Source organism: Rhamphochromis longiceps, linkage group LG1, assembly GCF_057381845.1.
Source record: "Rhamphochromis longiceps isolate RC_006_pf linkage group LG1, R_longiceps_female_GT1.1, whole genome shotgun sequence".
In the NCBI taxonomy this organism is placed as follows: Eukaryota; Metazoa; Chordata; class Actinopteri; order Cichliformes; family Cichlidae; genus Rhamphochromis; species Rhamphochromis longiceps.
In genome coordinates this window covers 28921341-28928521 of record NC_140557.1, presented here as the reverse complement: position 1 = coordinate 28928521, position 7181 = coordinate 28921341, and positions in this window count along the sequence as shown.

Sequence of the window (7181 nt, the reverse complement as noted above, 5' to 3'; positions counted from 1 at the left end):
AACGGTCTTTTCTTTGAACCCGAACCGCCTCCAATGAATTCATATAAACATCTAGGAAAAATGAAGTTTGTAATGCAGTCCCCAAACCCAGGGCAAAAAAAAAAAAACCCTTGTAAAGTCATTTCTCAGACTTTGATAAAAACCTTCCAGAACCACAGACATACTACTAACTGCCTCAGAAGAGCACTTGTGTTAAATTATCTAATATGCAGAAGAACAGTAAATGTAAGCAAAACCTCAAAACTAATGAGATATTCTCTCGTTAGAAGGTTAGAAGTTCAAGAAGGACACACATACACAAAACAGAGGAGAAAACACAGAAAGCTCGGTGATGTAAAACGCCCTGCGGCTTAATGAACTTCCTGAGCGCCGTCTTCAAAGGATCAGAGGGTGAAGAAGAAGTCAGCAGCATTATATCTTGTCAGCTGGTTATAAAGAGACCCCACAGCTGATAATTCCACTGGAAATTCACATTTTCGATCTCCACTGAAAAACATATGACCCTTCAAAATGTTTATGAGGAACACATACAGCACATGCAGTGACATTTCACCCACAATTACCTTCCATTAGCAGAGATTGCTTCAGGTTTTTGGTGCCTTTTTCTGTCCGCTCTTGTCGGTCTTCCCCAGCACTCCTGTGGATGGAAGGAAAGCGTAGACCTCTAGTGGTGAAATAACTTCTTACACATGTTAGTACTTTTGCTAAATGCGAGGGCTGCCAGTTACAAAAAGCAGTGCAGCTAATCATCTGTCAAAGCTTTTACTCAAATGGGACAAAGAAATCCCTATTTACACATGTCACAGATGGGAAAGGGAATTAAAAAATTATATTTGAGACATGCAACCAGTTGTTTGTCCCACATAACCACAGGGGGGGGTTCTCTTAAAAATAAAAAAAAGAAAGAAAGAAAGGAAGAAAGAAAGAAAAGATAAATGAAGTGTTTCCCTGACAGTCTGTCTGAAGGAGGCTGTAAATAGATGACATATCAAAAGCAGTGCCTCCGTGGATTGGATTGAGCTGAACTGACTTTGAAGTCTCAACAGTTTCCCCCTGAGTCTTACATGAGCAGAGACTTCATGTCTTTCCATCTATTTTGTTCTCCAGAGAATGCCTCTGTTCAGGCCCTCACAAAAGAGAGTCAGATGGCATTTGCAAACAGAGGAAAAAGACAAATAAATACCAGGTCAGCTTGCTCCTCAGAACCTCTTCTCCCCAAACACAGGCTCAAACAACGATGTCAGATCCGGCCTCTAGGCACAAACGTGCAACGCCAACTACTGGCTTTCTTAGAAATGCATTAATAAACAGCGCGTTGAACGTACTCAAGAGGAATCTTTGATTCAAACCACAGATGGTTTAAAGGATGAACATTGCATGGGCTAAGGCCTTTTGAGGCCCTGATAAACTGCGTCACGTGATTTTACTTCTGTCAGAGTAGTTGGCTCAAGGATGCATTAGCAGCTAAACATTTGTGCCTGTAGTCCCAAGGCGAGGAGACGAAATTCTCAGAAAACTCTTTGAATTACGATGTTTTCTGAGAATTTCCCCACAGTGTTGAGAAATATAACAGTTATTTAAAACACATAGCTCATAACAACAAAAGGTGGGAAAACTATCAGGAGCAGAGAAGAGAACTAATAAGACCTTCACTCTTATAATGGTTTTGATGAATTTCTGCAGAGATGCTCTCACATCTCCCTCACCCAGTGCAATAACACTGCAACGCTAAAAATGGAAGCGATCGCAGCAGTAAGATATTTGGCAATCGGAAAAATATCCTGTGGACTTTCTCATGAGCGGAGTGATTACACAACCAAATACATACCCTTTAACAGTCTCACATTGTCACGCACTTCACTCTACTTCCGCTGGAAGTGCATGCCTTGCACGCTTATAAAAAGAGGTATGTCATGCACCCAGGTCAGAGATGTGATATTTGTTTTTGTTTTGGGTCATTTTTACTTTGAACCTGTGTCTATTATTTCATGTTCTGTTTGGTTTTCAGTGTGTTTATTGTTTTCCATTTGATTTTCATGTTCCTTACTATCTTGAGACGTCAGTTCTTTATTTCAGTTCCTGTTTGTTTCCGTTAGTTTTCTGGTTGGTGTTTGTTTTTTCCTGACCTTCTGTCCATGTCTTTCTGTGTCAAGGTTATGTATGTTAGGGTCTTGCCTCTAGTAGGAGCTTTGCTAGTTTTGCTAGTTTTAACTTTCTCTGCCTTGCTGTCCTTGTGATTAGTTTAAGCTGTTTCTTGTTAATCAGGGGTTTCCAGTTTTCTTACCTTTGTCACTATGTGTGTTAACCTCCCCCTAGTGTGTTCTCTGTTTCTCTTGAAGTGTTTGAATTTATTGTTTGTGTTGTTGTTTTGGACTTTGGAATATTAACTAATAAAAAGTCAGCCTATCAGTGAGTCTTGCACTTGACTCCTGCAACTTGCTACACCCTGTGACGGTGAATTCAGCAAACTTCCTCAGCGTAGCTGGTGTGACTTGAATGCAGAACTATTTTCCACATTGATATCAAAGTACTACGTTTTTGAAGTATAGGACAAGACAGTAGGAGTGCCATGTGCTTTGAAGGACCACCGCACAAGATTAATGCTCCATCAGCCAGTCACAAATGTTAGGGAGAAATCCTCAGTTGTGTTCTTCAGCATAATTGGATGTTTCAGCCTTTTGGCCCATTACATGCTGATCAGACCTTGGTTTGTATCCCTGAAATCTCAGGATCCTGCTGGGGTCTTTACTCCTCATCCACATCAGTGATCTACAGCACCCACCAGACACCAGAGATTTCCCCAGTTAGTTGTGCCTCCAGGTAAACCTGCCATGAGGGAGGCTCATGTTGGAGGCAGTGAGGATGTCTCTAAGTGTAGCTGGGGTTGAACACAAGGGGCATGCGAAGCTACCAACATTACAACTGCACAGTAAAAAAAATGTAATCATAATCAATAGCATGTAAATAGATAACTGTGTTGGTAACCCCGAGCTTTCCTTTTTTAACCAAACAGCTGAAAGAATGAATGTGTCACAGGAGTTTCAGACCCTTTCTAGTTCAACGTTTCTCTGAGAATCACTTGTAAGTGAGGACTTCTTACTAGATTTATATTTAGGCTGTTTAAAAAACTCCCCGTGATTTTCCTCAGAATGTTTGTGAGCCGTGGTGGACTCGATCCACAGGACCCAAGAAGAAAGACACCCCAACTCTGTCACATTAGCGTTCATACATTTTAACCATTGTTTGTGGGTCCAAGATGTTGAGTGCAGTCCTGAATTGGGGGTAGCCCACATTGGAACTCACCTTAAACTTCTTTGCTATTTTAAATATTTATTAGACAGCAATATTTGGATCATAAAGTTATACTCCAAATTTAAAAACAAGGAAAATATTTCATTTTTAAACACTGACTTAAAAAATTGCATGATTTTAGGACTTTGCTACAGGTAATTCAGCAGAGGTTAGTTACTGGTTAGTTGAGATTAGTCACTGATCACAGTTTATAAGACCTGTAAGGCTTTCAGTGAATGACAAAACCATACTTTATATTGTGAAAAGCTCATTTCAGGTTCATATGTTTCATAGCTCTGTTTAGCATGAATGGCAAAAAATAACATGAGTTGTGTTTTATTCAACAAACACACAATGGCAGCATATTCACTATACATCACTGAAGTAATGCAGTAAAAAGCTTTTGTATATACTTTTTATAATCATATGCGTTGTTCAAAACCTGAATCAGAATAAATGGTAAATGTCCTGTATTTAAGTCCATAGGGACTTTTTACTTAGTCCCTATGGACCCCAAAGCGCTTTACACTACATTCAGTCATCCACCCATTCACACACACATTCACACACTGGTGATGGCAGCTACATTGTAGCCACAGCTGCCCTGGGGCGCACTGAAAGAGGATGCTTACAGCTGCTCCAAGAACATAAGATAGCAGAGAGTAATAAAATGTTCAACTATACTTGCATTGAGTCATCTTTACCAGTTGTACTGCAATTGTACATTTGGAGCTGAGTCAAGTACAGTTTCATTTTTTCCTTCTCTTCTTGGAATAATACGTCAGAAATATGGACGTAGATATTTTTCCTACTAAATATTTTCCATAAATGGTTGAAAATATTTTGCATCACAAAATTAAATTTCTAATAAAAGTATTCAATCACTTTCTGTTTTGTCACAAAATCCCAATCAGTTTTTTTCCCACATACAATTCACTTGTGCTTGTTGTATTTAAGCTTCTCCAACACAATTTGCATATTTTCACAGGTTTCTTTTAATTGGACAGAATGACCAGCTGGCACAGACTGACACTGTAATTTAAGGCTGGCTTTTGACCTGTCAGCCTCCACTCATCTGCATCATGCTCACAACTCACCGACCACAAAAGAACCTCAGCTATAGACAGAGACATTGTCCATTTCAAATAATGGAATTAGATCTTTCTAACGATGCCTCTAAAAACAAACTTCAAAGTCTTCATTACTAGATCGATGGAGACAAAAGATCTTCAGATCTTCGGGTCTCAGAGCTGATGGCAAGTTAGTAGAATTGGCAGTCATCAATGTGATTCTGGTGTCTCACTACCAAAATAAGCAGAGTATACCTTCTTTTTTTTTTTTTTAATAAAATCTGTCACTGTCCCTGTTTTTTGTGAAGCATCCACAAATACAGCAGAAAACATCTGGATCATGTGTACAATTGTCTTTTGTTCAAAAACGTGCAAAATGAATAGTATTTCTGAATCAGTAACGAGTGCTGGGTTTCAGAATAGTTATGGGTTATGGGATTAAGGACGGTGGGTGTAATTAGAGCTACCACACACAAGGTGTCACTAGTGTACTACTTTTTTTGTCCATGCCAATTAACAGATAAAAAGAGAAAAGGTTTGTTGGGGTAAATCAAATATGGGGGATTGTAGAAAAAATTCACAAAGAAATAGCTGTTGTTACTTTCTTTTGCAGTTATGAGCAACATAAAGTGATTGTTGTACATCCTCAATCTCTTCTTTTCATTGCTTAGATGATTAAATCATATCATATTGACTGGGGGGGGGGGGGGGGGGGGGGGTGTCTGTTAGAGTGTAGCATACTGTATAATCTGGTGTTGGCAGCGCTCCTGTTCAGAGACTGCTGAGGCAGCCAGAGGACAGGAAGTGCAGTCGTCCCACAGCAGGTGGCAAACATCCTATTTTGTACCGCAATGAGCACCGTGATGTAGCAGGGTCAGTGCTACAGCTTTAAAGCATCTGCGCTGTGATGAATAAAAGTGATAAGGAAAACTAATAAGATGCCCTCAAATAGAAGACAGAGAACTAGAACTCACATTAAACTGCGATACAGTATAACAGCTGTGCTGCACAGGTTAACGGAGCACATCTTTGTTAGTCTCTGTAACTCTGTTTTTTCACCCAGCCCATACAATTCTATTCAGAAGTCTTGAGACACTCCTCAGTTTTTCATTATTTGCTTTTGTCAAGTGGTTAATATAGCAATAGTTCTGTGGGCTTTCTAAAGGTCGTTCAAAGTTCTTCTTTGGACATTGGTTGCTTTGTTACTCATTTTCAGTCTGGTCCTTGTACCTGATCATTTTTAGTTTGGTTCCTTGGACTACTGGCTGAAAACTTGGCATTTCTCAATATAGTGTGCAGTGTGTCCTTGAACATTTTCAGTAAATTGGACAAGTGGAGGACAGAAGAGGAAGCAGCACACCGACATTTACAGTAAACAGTACCTGAAAGTCATGTCTTTAAGAGGAAAAGAAAGACCTGAAAAATACCCGAGAGATGCTTCATTTGATTCATCTACTATTTGCTGAAGCCTTGTCACAAATGATCTCTGTGGAAGGACAACAGGGAACAGATTCTTTTTTCAACAATGATCCCAAACAAAGTGTCAATGCAGTAAAAGCATATCTTGATAAAAACACACAGTCACGAATTGGCCTCCCCAGAGCTCAGACCTCAACATACAGTGTGGGATCATCCTGACAGATAACAGAACAAAAGGTACACACATCCAAAGAAGAGCTTTGAATGTCCTTCAAGTAGCCTGGAGAACAATTCCTGAAGACTGCTTGAAGACATGGCAAATAAACTTGTCTAAGAGAGTTCACAGTGTGTTGAAGGAAAAAGGTGGTCAAATGCTGACTTTTAAGCTTTTTTGAAGACTTGTACAAACTCTCAAATGCTGTAGTTCAATGTATGATTACATGTTTTAATAAACTATGACACATATTACCTATTTTCCAAGAAAATTATAAAAACATATGTCTTTGCACAGTACAGTGCATACTGTTTACTGTTAAAAATTATTCCTCTCAGTTTAAGCCTAAGAAAATTAAATATTTTATGAACACAAACTAGATATTATGTTTACCTTTTGATAATGTTGGCAATAAATGAACACCTGCTTTTCCCAACAAACCAGTATGTGAGAGGGAAAAAAAGAATATTGACCTATACCACATCATGTTGTATTTTTTTTATATATAATTCAACGAAAAGCAAACAATTTTAACAAGAGACAAACACATAAACCAGTAGCACCAAGTATTAACAAGGAAGAGATCTCATAGGTTCCCTCCTAATGTCCTGTGAGGGGAGAAAGGCAGCTGTTTGCCAACCTAAAGAATAATATTGAAGCTTGTCAAACCAACAAACATGAATGATGTGACATGAAGAAGAATTGTCCAATTATTGACCGGGATGCACTTTAAGCTAAAGCCGGAGGATTAGCAGTGACAGGCCACATCATCCAGCTCATATGCTCCTAATGACTGTCTGGTTGCATCCACAGCCCGCTGCTTTCACACTGTGACATGTGAAATATGAGTGCGCTGCAGACCGACAGCTTTCAGGATGGCATCTGATTTTTGGATGAACCATTTGAACTATTAAGTGCAAAACGAATGAAGTTTATCTCCTGCACTCATTTTTTTTTCGCAAGAACTTTAGAATCCAAGTATTTCATTTTGTTATACCACTTCAAACCACCTGCTGGTTCCTTCATGAAACAAGCCTAAATCTAATTAGCGGCCAAAGGACAGCGGTCATAAAACGAGCCTGATGTGCGTGTGCACCCTTTGTTTATGTGCTCAAATGCTGTTTTAATAGCGGTTGCTATTGACAAGAAGATCTACAACCATGACGCAGGTTGTGGATGACGCACGG